Source organism: Canis lupus, chromosome 32, assembly GCF_048164855.1.
Source record: "Canis lupus baileyi chromosome 32, mCanLup2.hap1, whole genome shotgun sequence".
Classification (NCBI taxonomy): Eukaryota; Metazoa; Chordata; class Mammalia; order Carnivora; family Canidae; genus Canis; species Canis lupus.
In genome coordinates, this window is record NC_132869.1 from 38,505,881 (window position 1) to 38,522,751 (window position 16,871).

General features: G+C 44.1%; 1 protein-coding gene and 1 pseudogene across 2 annotated transcripts in view; one reads left to right on the forward strand and one right to left on the reverse strand.

Annotated features, from left to right (window-relative positions):
* THSD4 (thrombospondin type 1 domain containing 4) overlaps positions 1-16,871 on the forward strand; it is a 568,727-nt gene that overhangs the window by 281,207 nt on the left and 270,649 nt on the right. The window lies entirely within an intron of this gene.
* LOC140623230 (microtubule-associated protein RP/EB family member 1 pseudogene) lies at positions 10,066-10,892 on the reverse strand (annotated as a pseudogene).

The following is a 16,871-nucleotide window of genomic DNA, read 5'->3' on the forward strand; positions in this document are numbered from 1 at the left end:
TCAGGCGGGTCCATATGCCACCAGCATGTCCAGCATTAGGTATTCATTCCTTTGACCTAAGGAATTGGCCTGTAATAAAATGTTCTTCTCCCCTGGCAGCGTGACACCCGGGCCAAGTGTGAAAGTGAATTGGTGGAGGTAATCCGTTCCAGATGAACCCCAATTTACTTGAGAGGTGGTGGGGGCGGGGAGGAATTAGGAGGCCGAGGAACAGGGCAGAAATTTGTCACAGTAGATGCTGAAAGGGAGGTGGGAGGTGTCAGAGACAAAATTGCCAACCTCTTCAACCTCCGGGTGGCCCTGGAGTGAAGCAAGAAGGAGCAACGACTCTTTGTGCTTTTCCAGACAATTCTCATAGGTCCTATTGTTTCCCTTGAGCAACAGAGGCTGTTGACGCCTGCCCCGTTTCACGGAGGTCAGTTTGCTCTCTTTCTGAGGCTGCCAGAATGTCAAGGGTCAAGCTCAGCCCAGTTTGACCCACTGACTTTTTAGACTGGGCCCCTTTTGTAAACAAGGTCAGGCCCTTCCCCTCCCTTAATTAGAATCCCTTAGTATGAATGGCAGCGTTATTTTGTGGTGTTTGGTTTGGGTATGAGGATAGAACGCTTCTCTTCCTCTCTTTTCCTCTCGTGGTTTACTTTTGGATTACTTAAATAAATAGATGAAAACGTCCCCAGTTAAGCATCCAGGCAGTGCCAAGGCAGCGTGCCATGTTTATCCGTATATATGCCAGCCTGTGTATTCCCTTTCAGCTCAGATTTTAAGGCAATCTTATGCATTTCTTTTTCCTACATAATTTCTTCCATTTCCAGAGAGAATTTTTTTTTTGCCAGTAGCATAAAGGAGCTGCCTGACAGTGTCATTAAGATAGGGAAAATGCTGAAATGATTATGCTTGCTGGACCGGAAGGGACTAGCACTGTGGCACGCGCAGTGGAGGTGAGTGAGGGGCTCTAACTAAAGCTCACTGCCAAGCAGGTTCCATCAGGACCCCCCCCCAGTTTACGCACAGGGAACCTGATTCACATGAGGAGTTGGACCCGGTTGGCGGCCGAGGCAGGAATCACACCTCATCTGCGGCAGCCTTCTGGGTCCAGGAGCCCCATCCAGAGGCTGTGCTGTTCCCCAATATTTGCCCAACAAGCCCTCATTAGAATTTGAAAGGGAGTTGGGGTGAGATGGGGCGGCAGGACAGCAGTGGATGAGGAGAGGACCTCCTGGACATCCCTTGGACAAGGCTGAAGGCCGGGGTGGGGGGTGTGGAATGCCACCTCGACCTCTGCAGGAGCTGGCCTGGGAGCAATGGTGTACCCGTGTTTCCAGCCTGTACGGCGTTCAGTCTGGGGGCAGAAAGTAGAGACTCATCCCCTGGAAGAAACTCCCAGCCATGGACCACTGCTGGTCTGCAGTCCGCCCCGTCCCCCCACTTTACCCTCCTGTCCCCTGCTCTCACTCTGCCTCCACCACCCCTGCCTTCTGGTCTGGGGTCTTGCCATGCTCTGCCCACCTCAGGGCCTAGACACTTGCTGTGACTCCCGCCTACAGCACTTGCTCTGCGATGTCTGCAGGGCTCAGTCCTTGGCTTCATCACACTCCTCGCAAAGGGTCCTCCCGCCAGCCTCATTCCACTCTACCCCCCGCCCCCCCATACCATGCTTACTGCCTCGTTTTCTCCATAGCGCTGTTACCTGAGATGACAGTATTGATTGGGTCATATGTTTATGGTCTGTCATCCCCGCCAGCACGTGAGCCCCAGGCATGCAGGGTCTTTGTCGGTCTGGCTCCCTATTAGGTCCTTGTACCATTACAGAGCCTGGTATATAGGCACTGAATGAACAAATGAGTTCAGGGATTCTGTGGTATCTGCAGCTACCAGAATCCTCTACCAGAGGGTATCTGGGCTTTTCTAGTGCTGGGATGAATGATCAAAAGTGAGACAATGCTGTGAAAATCTGGTTTTGTTAAGATAGATCTCTTTTGCATATGCGTTAATTTAACTTTTTAATGACCATGGGTAAATTGTTATAATTCCATCAGTATTTCTCTTTCACAGATGATCACACTGAAGCTCAGAGAAATTCATTGACTTGCCAAAACTCCCATAGGCTTTGAACAAGGATTTTATGATACGAATACACATGGAAATTTAATTTGTGCATCTATCATTATATAGTGGAAAGAGCCTAGAGTTTTGAGTCAGAAGGTTAACATTTTACACTTTGTCTTCGCTTGTATTTTAGTATATTTATAGCAATATTATCACGGGCAACATACCCTTTCTAAACTTTAGTTTCCTTATCCATAAAATGAGGATAATGAATTTTAAAAACAAGACTTCAGGGGATCCCTGGGTGGCGCAGCGGTTTAGCGCCTGCCTGGAGACCCCGGATCGAGTCCCACGTTGGGCTCCCGGTGCATGGAGCCTGCTTCTTCCTCTGCCTGTGTCTCTGTCTCTCTCTCTCTCTCTCTCTCTCTCTCTGACTATCATAAATAAATAAAAATTGAAAAAAAATTTTTAAAAAAACAAGACTTCATTAGGACTACCTGTGATGGGGCAGCCCTGGTGGCGCAGCGGTTTAGCACCGCCTGCAGCCCAGGGTGTGATCCTGGAGGCCCGGGATCGAGTCCCACGTTGGGCTCCCTGTGTGGAGCCTGCTTCTCCCTCTGTCTGTGTCTCTATGAATAAATAAATAAATAAAATCTTAAAAAAAAGGATTACCTGTGATGGAATATTAAAGTATTTAGTGAAGTCCAACATACCTGTTAGGCACTCAGTAAATGCTAGTTGACTTATACACACCTGTTTCCTCACCTACAAAATATTATACCTGCTTCTTCAGGCTGCTATTAAGCTCAAAGTAAGGTGCCTGTAGTACTTCATGAACTACAACACCTAATGCAAATGACTTCTTTTTTAAAAAAAAAAAAAGATTTGTCTATTTATTTGAGAGTGAGGGGCAGGGAGAGTCGCAAGCAACCTCCATGCCCAGCACAGAGCCCAATGCAGGGCTCGATCCAAGACCCTGAGATCATGACCTGAGCCAAAAAAAAAAAAAAAAAGAATCAGACACAATTGACTGAGCTACCCAGATGCTCTCAATGCAAATGTTAACTGATCATGTAACTGGCATGGCTCAAAATGCTAGACATCCTAGAACTTTCTAAAAGAGAAATAATGAGGATGAAAATATTCTATTCATCCTTACACATTGTTGGAAAAATTGTTCAGGACGTTTATGTTACTGAGAGAGAGAGTCATTCTTATCCTATGAGGTCTCTGCAACTTTTTGTTTTACTTCTATACACAGAACTTTTTAAAAATGAGCTTTGGAAAAAAAAAAACTTGCCTCTACTATTTATTTATAGTGGTACTAAGTGTAGACAGTCCGGTCACAAAATCTGTCATTTGCTGGATACTCAGATAAGACTTTCTCTGCTTGAATCCTTAACTATAATGTCATTAGTGTCGTGTATTTCATTTGAAAATTATATTCGAGTGATTGATGGGATTCTTAAGATAGGTTTCTCATGGATTCCTAACTATACCTGTGTCAGCTCTCTTTGGGTCTTTGGTGGTGAACAGGCTTTTTCATTTTCTCTTGTTCTCTGGTTCCTATGCTTCTGGGTTGGTCACTCAGCAACCAGTGAGTGACCTTAAAAAGTAGGTCACCTTGCTTGCCTCAAAGTAGATTGCAATATTTCTTCTGTAGATTTTCTTCAAAAAGATGACTGTCTTGCCTACAATAGACTATTTGAGGCAAGACTTATTTATTTAGATTATTTATTTATTTAGATTCCTTTCTCATTTGAAAAATTCAGAAAGACACACAGGTAAGCTCAAAGTAAAAATCACCCATAATCCTTGAACTAACAAGAAAATATAAATGTATATAAGAGGCAAGTGTGTATAAACTAGGGAGTTATATAATTACTAGTGCTATTTCAGAATAACATTTAAGGGTTGTGAGGGGATAGCCCACTATGTATAGCTGAATGAGATAGTGGCAGGTGGATACATGAATTCTGGAGATGTATTTAGGCCAGGAAGCTTTACATTTTTATTTTTGGGATTATGTCCTTAAAGGCCATGTAGTCATTCTCACACAGCCTAGATCTATACCTCGTCCACTGCAATACTCAGCCTTACTTTTTTTTTGGTAAAGATTCATTGATTGATTGATTGATTGATTGAAGAGAAAGAGAGAGAGCAAGTGAGCAGGATGAGGAGCAGAGGGAGAGGGACAAGCAGACGCCACGCTGAGTGCAGAGCCCAACATAGGGCTCGATCTCACCCCCCTGAGATCCTGACCTGAGCCAAAATCAAGAGTCGGATGTGTAACTGACTGACCCATCCAGGTGCCCCTCCAGCATACCTTTTGTAGCCTCAGAGTGTCTACCTCTGGGCCTGCCTCCACGTTTGTACCTCCAGCCACACTGATGTCTCTCCTATAGGGAGTGCCCCTTTTTGTGCTTCTCTGGAGCGCTCCCCTCTCTATCCCTTGATCTCTGTGGCCCACGATACCTATGATAATTTTTGTTCTTGAGCACATTCCCAAAGGATTCCCTGAGGGAATGGCTACGAGGTTGAAACTCTGGTCCAGTAGTTCTGAGCCGACTCATGCTAATTGAAATAAATCACCCACCAGCATTTAATTTAAAAAGAGAGAGGTAGATAAGCAAGGAGAAGAAGAAATATGAGTTTCCTACTTTTTAAGCATGGCATTGACCCCAGATAACCTCAGGAGTAGATCAAATGGTATATTAAAAGGCACTTACGTTTCATGCCTGTTCTGCCCAAATTAATGGATGAGCGTACATTCCCCGTTGGATTTATTATACCTGTCAGCAGGGCTGGAAGGCAATGTGGACATATTTGCACATTGTGGAAACAGCGTGGTTGAGGCTCCAAGGTCTTGAGCTCACATCAGACTCTGACAGCCATGCCGATGACCCAGTGGGAGTTGATTTATCCTGAACCTTTAAAGTGACTGACGTTTTCCATTCTCTGAGTTCTGGACTTTCTCTCACAGAGCTGGTGGCTGTTCCTGTAGTGAAAATAGTAAAAGCTACCTTATGATAATGGTGAATGTTCCCTCTTTGAGCATAGTTCAACCACTTTTAGGGTTTAAGGTCATCTTTCCTTGCTGATGTCTAGTCATTGCCACCCAGCCAGAGGGGGGCTGGAAATTACCAGAGTACAGTTTGCTAGAGATGCTTCTGTAATCAATCATTGTGCCAGGTTCTGGAAAGTCAAATGAAATCTGTGTCTTCTGTATGGCTTCCTAGGTCCTCATTTTATCCATACTGGTCCCCTTAGTGAGACCCCTCACTATTATTTCAGTGTGACAAAGAGTAACTGAGTTTTATTAGTTGCAGATCTGTGTTAACTCCCCTGCATTGGTTATCTCTTGTGTGTACTTTACTTCCAAACTTAGTGACCTAAAAATAACAATAAAATTCATTATCTCACAGGGATGCCTGGATGGCTCAATGGTTGAGCGTCTGCCTTTGGCTCATGTAGTGGTCCCAGGTCCTGGAATCAAGTCCTGCATCGGACTTCCTGCAGGGAGCCTGCTTCTCCCTCTGCCTGTGTCTCTGCCTCTCTCTCTCTCTGTGACTATCATGAATAAATAAAAATAAACTAAAAACATTATCCCACAAAGTTTCTGTGGGTCAGGAATGTAGGAGCAGCTCAACTGGATGCTTTTGACTTGGGAACTGTCATGAGGTGACAGCAGGATGGTAGCTGGCTTTGCTGTCATCTAAAGGCTTGACTGAGGCCAGAAGATCTGCTTCTAAGGTGGCTCACTCATTTAAAAAAAAAAAAAAAAAAAAAAGGTGGCTCTCTCATGGCCAGGAAGTTCATAATGGTCATTGGCAGGACGCCTCAGTTCCTCATTGAACGTGCCTCTGTCAGGTATCTTTACGCTATAGCCCCTGGATTTCCCAGATGATCCAAGAAAGCCCAAAGTAAAAGCCCTACTGCATTTTACGACCCCTAGCCTCAGAAGCACACCTTGACACTTCCACGATCTTACTGGTTACACAGGTTAGTCAGCCTTATCCCATGTGCAAGGAAACTGCAGAAAGGTGTGAGTACCAGTAAGCCGGGAGGCCATGTTAGAGGTGGGCTCCCACTTTCTCTAGAGCCTTTCAGAACTTTCAATCCCCTATAGTGGGAAACTCCCATAGTGCCGTTTCCAATAAGGAACCAAAAGTTGCTCCTGGGTCTGTAGGTTCCATCAGTATTAAATACATCTAACAATATCAGTCTTACACGGAGTCCTGTTAAAAGAGGTATTCACTTCCCAACATCTCATTTGATGTTTGTTAACAAACAAAAGTACAGTCCAGAAAAGTCAAGGTTAGAGTCCACTTGTGATCACAGTTTCCAAGCAGGATTTTCTTCCACCACGATGAAGCCATATGGGCACTGTCAGGTTCCTTTTCTTCCCTAATGTTTGCATTGAAGAAAGTTAAACAAACAAATCAAACTGAACCTCTTTTCACAAAGTTACTATTTCATGGATTGCCATGTAGAGTGTAGGCCAGGTTCTTTTGTTAGCTGCTGCTTTGAAATCCATAGCCAAGACTGCCTGGCACAAAGCTCTGGGAGTTGGCAAGCCAATCCAGTGAGTTGGAAGCTCATTTGGAGCTAAAGAAACAAGACCAGCAGCATTGTAGAATCATCTCTCTTATACCCTTATAGTTGGAAGAGATCTGAGAGACCTTCTAGACCTAACCTCCAATGTATACAGGTATATATTCTGAACTGCTGAAGACATAACAGATGATCAGCCCACTTCTGCTTTAATATCAACGATGAGAAAAGCTTACCGCCACTACCTTTGATTGTCCGAGAGTTCCCATTTTCTCCTTGAGCCAAATTTTATCTCTGTGTATCTTCTAACCATTGACCTTCAATTTTTCCCCATCTGGAGTAAAACCAAATGTGAAATTCTTTCAAAGAGTTGAAAACCGCTCTCATGTGGGTCTCCTTAGTCTCTTCCAGGTTAAACATTTCCCTGTTTGTTCAGCCTTCTCTTCTGAAAACAGTCTCCAAATCCCTTACCATCTTCGTTTCAAGGTCCATCTGAAAATGTGGTATCCATTCATTTGTGTGACAAGTATTTGTTGAATGCTGTCTATTGGCAAGGCACCGTGCCAGTCCAGATGTCTGACCAGGACACAGTCAAGTGGGACTGTTTCTTCCAGTTAATTTGGATGTTACATTTCTACTGATGTAACTAAAGATTATATTAGCTTTTTTTTTTTTTTTTACAGCCATGTCAGACTATTGGATTATTTTTGGCTGTGATCAACTAAGATTATCAGTTTCTGTTGAGGGAAACTGTTCTCAGTTCAGGTCTTCCCAACCCTGTCTTCATGTAATTGGTTTTTTGAACCTACATGAAAGATTTCACATTTATCTCTATCCATTTCCATCTCGTTGGTCCAACTCATTGTTCCAATCTATTGAAGTCATTTCGATATTTACTAGCTCTTTAAATCTCGATTTCATTGTATTAGCTGTTTCTCGAAGCTTTGTGTCATCTGCAGTTTCAGTCAGCCTTCCCTCTATCTTTGTATCCAAGTCACTCCTAGTAATGAGGAGTAGAATAGGACCAGTGACAGAGCCATTTGGCAGGTCACTAGCACCTCCCTTCCCCCTTCCATCAGCATTGTTTGAGCATAGGTTTTTCAGCCAACCCTGAGTCGCCCAAATTATACTGTCATCTGGTCTGCATTTCTCCATCTTGTCCACAAGAATTTCCTGAGAGACTTTGCCAAATGCCTTTATTAATCAATACATTCTGGGTCTCTGACATGCACAGTTGTCAGTTATAGTGACCTCCTGCTCTCTCCACAGGGAGAAAGTGGATAGGGCAAGATGAGAACTGTTCTGTCCTCTGCTTGTGCTCCCCAACTAGCAAACTCCTGGATCAGTCTAGGGGATTGCCAGGTTCCTGAGCATGGATCTATTTATTGACTCCTTGTCCTGACCCTTTAAGACCAGGAGGCCAACCGTAGCAAACCTGTTTAGCATCCTAGCCTCTTAATTCCCAATCAGCTGCTCTTCTATAGCTCTCCTGGTTTCATCTTATCCTCCCCTTTTCACCTCATCCATCTGTTCTCTAGCATGCTTCGATCCTCAGGTTCATGGATTGTCATAATTCAAATCACCAAATTTTGACTACCTAATGTGAGTTCCTTGCAAGCTATGTCCAAGCTACGTCAGTCCTACCAACCTACCCAGATACGGATCTATGACAAGCTGTCCTGGTCAGTTGTACTCCACCTTAGGAGTTCCTGCAAGGTCATGCCAATACCCCCTTATGTAATAGGGCCCGTGATTTCTTCGTTCTTTGTGACTTCATGCCCTTACTTGTGCATTTTTTTTCGCCCCAATTTATGGTTATGAGTCCCCGCCGTCATTCTTGGTGATACCAATGGAAAGGTACTCACCACCTGGGGTCAGTTCAAGGTCCTTGTGTTACCCACAGTGTGTCTTTTGGTTTGCAGGCCCTTTCAGTTATAAGCAGCACACTCAGCTTGTTCTAATTTTTTCATGGAAAATGCAGAGCTTTAGTGCTTTTTTCCCATTATGTCAATGGGACCTATTCATTGTCCTCTAGTGTAGTCATATAATGTCATCTGAATGTTTTCCCCTCTAAAACTGAAACATAAAACTCTCTAGATCAGAAATTCCTCTGCCATATTTTCCCTGCTTTGGGAGATGTACACTGTTTCTTTTCTTTTCTTTTCTTTTCTTTTTTCAGCGTTTTGTTTTGTTTTTCCCACTTTTATTGAAGTATAACTGACCTATAACATTGTGCTGGTTTAAGGTGTATAACATAACAATTTGATATTTGTATATGTCATTAAATGATTGTCACAGTAAGCTTAGTTGACATCCATTATCTCACATAGTTAGAACTTTTTTTCTTGTGATGAGAACTTTTAAGATCTATTCTCTTAGCAACTCTCTAATGTACAGTACAGTATTGTTGACTATAGTCACCACACTGTATATTTCCATCCTCAGAACTTATTAATCATATAATTAGAAGTTTCTGGCTTTGACCGCCTTCACCCATGTCCCCCATTCTCTAACCCCTGCCTCTGGCAACTACCAATTTGTTCTCTGTTTCTATGACTTCGGGAGTTTATTTGTTTCTGGTTTGACATGTAAAGTGAGAGCATTCAGTATTTGTTTTTCTTTGGTTTATCTCTTAGTGTACTACCCTCAAGTACCATCTGTGTGTCACTAATGACAGGATCCCCTTCTTTTTTATGGCTGAATAATGTTCCTGTGGGTGTGTGTATACACATATACACACAAAGTTTTCTTTAATCATTTATCCATCCATGACACTTAGGTTGTTTCCATGTCTTGGCTATTGTAAATAATGCTGCCATGAACATGGGAGTGTAAAGACCTCTTTGATATATTGATTTCATTTCCTTTGGATAGATACCTAAAAGTAGAATTGCTTCAATCACATGGTATTTCTATTTTTCTATATGGAGGAACCTCCATATTATTTTCCATAGAGGCTATGCCAGTTTACTAATTTCCACCAACAATGCACAAGGGTTTCCTTTACTCCACATCCTCACCAACACTTGTTTTCATCTTTTTTTTTTTTTTACTATTAAGGCATTTATTTATTAAAACGCTCTCTGCCAAGATTTCACATTAGCTTAAAATTCAAATCAGTCTCTACATTTCTCTACTGAGGACTCCACCTCAATGTAGGACATAAAAGCACCTCTCCAGCAGTGAGTGTTACCAGTGTCCACACGGTGAGCCCCACGGTCAGCCTCTCTGTTTCCCAGGGGACCCAACTAGATGTTAATACTGCTCTGCCACAGGGTAAAAACTCCTAACTCAAACTCATTGGAAAAGGGATGAAACTTCTGCAAAGTGCACTTTAAGAAGAGGTACTGTTTGCTCATGAAAAGAAACCAGTGAGTTCTCTAAGAATAATAAAAGAGGGTATTTTACAGTTAAGCACATGATTTGGAGTGAAGAATTTGGATGTTGTTCTGCTGCTCCAGGCTGTTAATACTCTTCTTGTTCCTCCTGTGGGCCTCCTTCATCAGGTATCACAAAGCCTTCATCTGTGGCCTAAAGAATGTCCACAATCCTCTGCAATACAGGGTTGTTTTCCCCTTCGTTCTCCTGGCAAATCAATGTTTCTTAACTTTCCAAAGTAGAAATCTCTCTCTTTCCCCAAGTCTCCAGCAGTAAGTTTCAATACATTGACCTGCTGCATCACTTCAGCTGCTTTGTCATCCCCGTTGCCCACACCAGGATTCTTTTGCACCATACCCGGGCCAGCCTTAGGGGTTGCAGTAGTTCTGCGTGTTGCAATGGGCCTGTGTGGAGCTGCACTGCTAGAGCTGAGAGGTTTCTTCGGTTTGTTCAGAGCTGGAGCAACAAGGGAGGGAGCCACTGCAGTGTTTTGACCTTGTCTGACAGCTACAGGGTCTTAGTCTTTTCCGTCATAGTTTGCATCAAAAAACTTCTTGAACCACTGAACAAATTCAAAATTCTCCTGAAGCTTTGCTTTTACTAATTTGTCCACAGGAATTATTTTGTCAACACCCATTCTCTTAAAACCTGCTTGTAGTATTTTGAAGTTCTGGATGTATTCATGCTCTAGTTTAGCCTGGAATTTCACTTTCTTCAAGGCAATGGAGTCAGGGAACAGCATGTCCGTAAACTGACCATAGGCAGCCCCTGAGCACAGCTTTGTCAGATTCAGCTGCAGAGACTCATTGATCCAGGCCAGCATGTCATGTCGACTTAGGTTATCACTGGTGACAGACGCTGAGTATACGTTCACTGCCATCTTCGGCTCTCGGCGGGACCACATCCACTGCCTGTGCCCGACCCCACCTGCCCACCCGCGTGATCCGTTTTGTCTTTTTGATGATAGCCATTCTAACAGGTGTGAGGTGATATGTTACTGGGGTTTTGATTTGCATTTCCCCCAACCATAAGTGATGCTGAGTATCTTTTCACACATTTATTGGCCATTCGTATGCCTCCTTTGGAAAATGTCTATTCCATTCCTCTGTCCATATTTTAATATGATTGTTTACTTGCTATTGAGTTGTGCGAGCTCTCTATATATCTGAGCTATTAACCACTTATCAGATGGATGATTTGCACACACTTTCTCCCACTCCCTAGGTTCCTTTTCATTGTGTCGATGGTTCCTTTATTGTGCAGAAGCTTTTTGGTTTGGTGCAATCCCCAGTTGTTTATTTTTTTCTTTCTTTACTCTTGGTATCAAATCCAAAACATCATTACTGAGACTGATGTCAAGGAGCTGCCCTCTGTGTTTTCTTTTCGGAGTGAGATACGCACTGTTTCTTTTTTTTTTTTTTTTTTTTTTTTTTTTTTTTTTTTATATTTTTTTTTCTTTATTTATTTATGATAGTCACACACACAGAGAGAGAGAGAGAGAGAGAGAGAGAGGCAGAGACATAGGCAGAGGGAGAAGCAGGCTCCATGCACCGGGAGCCCGACGTGGGATTCGATCCCGGGTCTCCAGGATCACGCCCTGGGCCAAAGGCAGGCGCCAAACCGCTGCGCCACCCAGGGATCCCCGCACTGTTTCTACCTAAGATTCATGGCGTTCTCATTCATAAGCCCTGTGTAGGTGGCCACCTACCAATTTCCCATCGATTCCATGGTCTTCCAAAACAATAACCTTAAAATGAAGTAAGAGATGAAAACTTTACCCCCTTCCTTAAATCTTTAATTCCCTATTTAGGAACGTGAACATATGTGTTTTCATGTCAAGTTAGGGCCTCTAAATGGTAAGTGAAAATTTAAAACTTTCTGAATTAAGTAAAATGTGTACTTGCGTGTGGCCCTCACCTGAGTCATTTTTTTTCTTGGTGGGTGAGTGACTCGCAAGAGAACTCAAGCTCCCAGCTCTCCGCGTAAACCCTAGGAAATCTGAGCTGTTAGCCACCGTGATTCTTTACTAAATGAGCCTGTTTATACACATTTTCCAATGTACTAATCTCTTCTTGCATTTCACTTTGAAGAAAACAAGGTTTTTATTAATTGGAGGGGGATCTCTCACAGGATGTTCAGTGTGACTGCTCGTCATTACATAATAGTTATAAACAAATGAGCCGTCTTTGAACTCTGCTGTTCGGGCTTCTACATCTTGGCTGTGGTTCTCCAGCTGACACTAGTGGTGCAGTTAATTAGGGTGGCTGTGAGGGGTAGGCAGGGGCAGAAAATAGGCAGGATTTAAAAGCTGTTCCTGTTACCTTTTGGGGAGTTTCAAGTCCTTTCTACATTATAAAGCTAGAGGGTAGATTTATGTTTTATTTTCTCCCTCCTTGGCTTTGGACTTAATGAGCCCAAAGGAAAGGAGACTCATTATTTAAAATCTGGGTGATGTGCATTTAAATTTAAGATTTGTATTTGCCCAGACTTTTTATCCCTGAGACCCAAGGTACCTATGTATAAATCAAACGGTCATCAGTTACATTGGCGAGCTGCATCTCCCCCCTGTTGGGAAAAGCTTAATCTAATGGGTTATTTCCCCAAACTGGCTTTGTTGCTTGCTTATTTGTAAAGTGTAGGGTATCAGCTGGAGTGGGAAGGGAACTGGAAAGAATGCTTTGGTCACTTTACATGAGTTTTAAAATACTGGCTAGTAAGAGAATGCCTATTCACAGTGTTTATTAGCAATTCGGTTGGGGGTGGTGGTGGTGGTGGTGGTGGGTAAGTGCTAAGGTTTCCTCCAACGACAGAGTGCAATGTCCAGACAGCAGGGCCCAGGCTGAAAATGATGCAGGGAAGGGGACTAGACCTCCCCTTCTTTGAGAATTCTAAGAATATTTGTTCTTCCTCTTCCTCTTTGTCTTCCCCTCTCCTGCTTAGATGTGGTGAGTGGAGGCCTGGAAAGGAGAAACTGGGCTAGGGAAACAGAATCAGACTCAGATGTACTATAGACCCTCCCTGCTCCTGGCCCCCCAAGGCTCGAGGTGGAGGCCCTCAAAGGTCAAAAAGGTCATGTCCCTTCTCTGCCCTGAGGCAGAAACCTCCAGGTAGACACTCCCTGAGTTTCCTTCATCTTCCTCTTCCAAGTGTTTTTTTCTGCTCTCTGGGTCTCTCTCAAATGCTGCTCTATTTCCGGGCCCCTTGGAGAAGCCAGCATTACCTCTTGTTTAGGTTGTAGCAGTGGCTTGGGAGCCACCTCCCTGCTTCGTGCTGGCGCTCGCTGATCCGCTTTCTGTGCTGCAGCCAGGGCTCTCCTTCCAGAAGGCAACGCTGATCTCAGACTCCTCGGATTAAACCTGCAGGGACTCCACCCTCATTGCCATTAAGATGAAATCTGAGGCCTGTGGTGACATGACCTCTGCTTCTCTCGCAGCCCTGCCCCCTTACCCCACCCAGGTCCGTGTCAGCTACACAAGACTGGAAATGAGCTCTTTGGCCTCTGGCCCTAATGCTTTGAGGTCCTCTGGACTCAACGAAGGCAGCTTCCTTACCCGGCCCATAATCCAGAGTCCCTAATAACCCCCCAAGGAATCTTACAAAATGCAAATGAAAAGCCCTAAAGATGCCAAAGCATTTCCCACAATTTCCAGAGACTTCCAGGGCTTTTTCCATGCTTCTACCTCTGCACTTCCACATCCTCATGTGCTCCCTTGGGTTCTGTCCTCATTAGTCAAGCCCCCAACCAAGTTTCCACAAAAATCCACATGGCATACCTTTACTCTCCAGGAACCGACTAACTAAAAATTAGTCTTCAGTTGAAGACTAGGATTAAGAGTAGGATGATCATGAGAAGTGACTTTAACAAGTGAGTGGCCATAGGTTCAATAGCCTTCACTGGCTCAACCCCATATTCCACTCCCTTTTTCTTATTCCCCATTACATTCAATTCAACTCTAATAGAACAAATAACAAAAAATAAAACAAAATGATAAAACAAAAATAACTGCAGTGGTTTAAAAGAATCTGTTTCTGTCTCACATTAAAGAAGTCTGAGAATGGCAGGGAAGTTTTGTTGTCCTCAGTATGAGACTTTTTTTTTTTTTTCATCTTTTTCCTGCATTGCCCTGGCCCCATGAGGCTGTCATGGGTCTGTACAGGTAGGGTTCTTTGGGATGCAGACATAAGCCTGATCTGTGCACATACATCACAGTTCCAGCTGACTTAGGACATAGGTACAGATCTACCAGTTCTCAGAATGCAACAGCAGGTTCACAGGTCCACAGCCATAGTGAAGAAGGAAAGAGCAACACAGGTTGTCCTTGGTGCAGCTCTCCCATACGCTGCAGGTACACACACACACACACACACACACACACACACACACACACACACACAGGTGGCTGGTTTCAAAGCTGAGAAGCTACCCACCAGCTTCTTCGGATAGCCCCCTTCCAGCAAAGCAAGGCCCAGCAAAGCAAGGCCCAATATTTCTCTACTAAATAGCACCCATATGAATATGTTTAGCTGGATATGTATTCACTGTATGCTCAACACATCTGCATCAAATCTATCTTTGGAAGACTGCCCTCTTTGGGAAGGAAGGTAGTAAATTCATAACCTGGTTATCTTCTGTCCCATGATAGGCCTGTAGAGGTAGAGATGGAGGCCTTAGGGCAGAGAAAGCGACTGGCCCAAAGGTGTCAAGGCATGAAACATCTTCACATGTTTAGGCAGCAGGTATGGGAGGTCCCCCAACTTAAAGACTTTGTAGTCTTTAGGGTAGTTTTTGAGTAAAATTTTTTTCTTCTAGAAGTGATTCATAATTTATGAAAACTCAGAGCTTTGATGTAGGATGATTTGCATCTATAGTTTATGGAATAGGCTCTGGAAATTTGTTAGTGTTCTATCCACTTCCCACCCAGAGTCACCAGTGAAACTGAAAATTTTGATTTCTTTGTTGGAGGTTCACTACTTCGAGCCTAGTGAATGCTGCGCTCCAGTCATCTCAATGTAAAGATATTTTATTTTGTTTTTAAAGATTTATTTGTTTGTTTTAGAGTGGGGGAAGGGACAGAGGGGGAGACAGAGAGAGAGATAAAGAGAGAGAGAGAGAGAGAATCTCAAGTGGACTCACCACGGAGCAGGGAACCCGACATAGGGCTCAGTCTTCTAACCCTGAGATCATGACCTGACCTGAAATTATAAGTCAGACGCTTAACCAACTGAGCCACCGGGGGCCCCAATATAAAGATTTTTTTTTTTAAAGATATTTTAAAACTCAATCTGTAACCACAACTAGAAGACAGCAGTTACTAATATTCGCACAGCAGGGGGCCAAGTGCCAGCCTAAGTATTTTATATGGACTGACTCGTTCAATTTTCATAATAGCCTCATCATTAGGTAGGGACTACTATTACTCCCATTTCATAGATGAGGAAGCCAAGTCACAGAGATTTAGTCACTTGCTCCAGGTCACAAAGCTAACAGGTGGTTGTGTCAGGACTTTAAACTCTTACCCAGGGGATCCCTGGGTGGCGCAGCGATTTGGCGCCTGCCTTTGGCCCAGGGCGCGATCCTGGAGACCCGGGATCGAATCCCACATCGGGCTCCCGGTCTATGGAGCCTGCTTCTCCCTCTGCCTGTGTCTGTCTCTGCCTCTCTCTCTCTCTCTCTCTCTCTCTCTCTCTCTCTGTGTGTGACTATCATAAATAAATAAAAATTAAAAAAAAATATTAAACTCTTACCCAGTTCAGAAGTTTGACCGTGTCTTTAAAGTTATCGGGCTATTTATTTTATTTTAACATTTACTTTTGAGTTTTTAGCTAAGTGAAGAACACATTATGGGCCAAACCAGAAAGAACTTGCTGGTGTGGGGATAAGCCCTTGGGCCTTGACATCTCCAGAGTGGTCCCTCCCCTTCCTGGGCTGTGGTTCCCAGACTTTGTTGCCCTCCTCTGCTCTCCAGCCCCGAGTCCTTCTCTGGCTGTTCCCCCGTGGCTCATCCTGGCTCCTGGCTCCCATGCCAGCTGGCCCTGAGCATGAGCATACTGGCTGTCTGCATGATGGGGTCCAGAACCAAACAGTAGGGCAAGTAGATAGAAGTATCCAAAAATCAGACCCATGGAGGAAGGGGCAAGGGAAGACAGAGTCCGTGAATGTCCTGCCTCCTCTGAGATGGTAAGCGTGTTTAATCCTTTCTGTTTTCTCTCTTGAGAGCAGGCCATACCACTCTCACCTCTTGAGTGGTCCCTCTTGCTCACCCAGGCCAGCCCTGAGGTGACCTCCTGGTCTCACACAGACAGAATGCTCTCCTGGGGCCTTCTAGGCCACCGCTCTCTGTTCCCCACTTCAACCTCACCCTCGTCTCACTTTGTCTGATGTCAGCCAAATATTTGCCTTTTGCAACATGAAGGGAGAAGTTTGGTCTGGTGGCCAGGAGACACACCTAGCTTTAAACACTGCCCGAACCACATACTAAGTATGTGACCTTAGGCAAGTCCCCTAAACTATTTCTCAGTGTCCTCATTTATAAAGGGGGGGAACTTAAGGCTTTCCTTTCACTGTTGTCACGAGGACTCGAGTCAGATAATCCATAGTGCTCTATAACGTTGGCTCCATGAAACCGTATGTGTGGTGGTTTGGAGCCTGGGCTCTGGAGTCAGACACAGCGGGTTTGAGTCCTGGCTTGGTCACTGTCTCACCACGTAACCAGTGACCAGGTGACCTCTCCTGCTCCGTCACGTGGTGATAATAGTAGTATCCACATTAAAGGATTGTTGTAAAGATTTCATGCTTGTAGACTTAATACACCACGGTGCTCAGCATGTGCGTAGTTAGGTGTTCAAAAAATACTATTGTTTGTCATGGATGATCATCCTCACAGCTGTTGGAG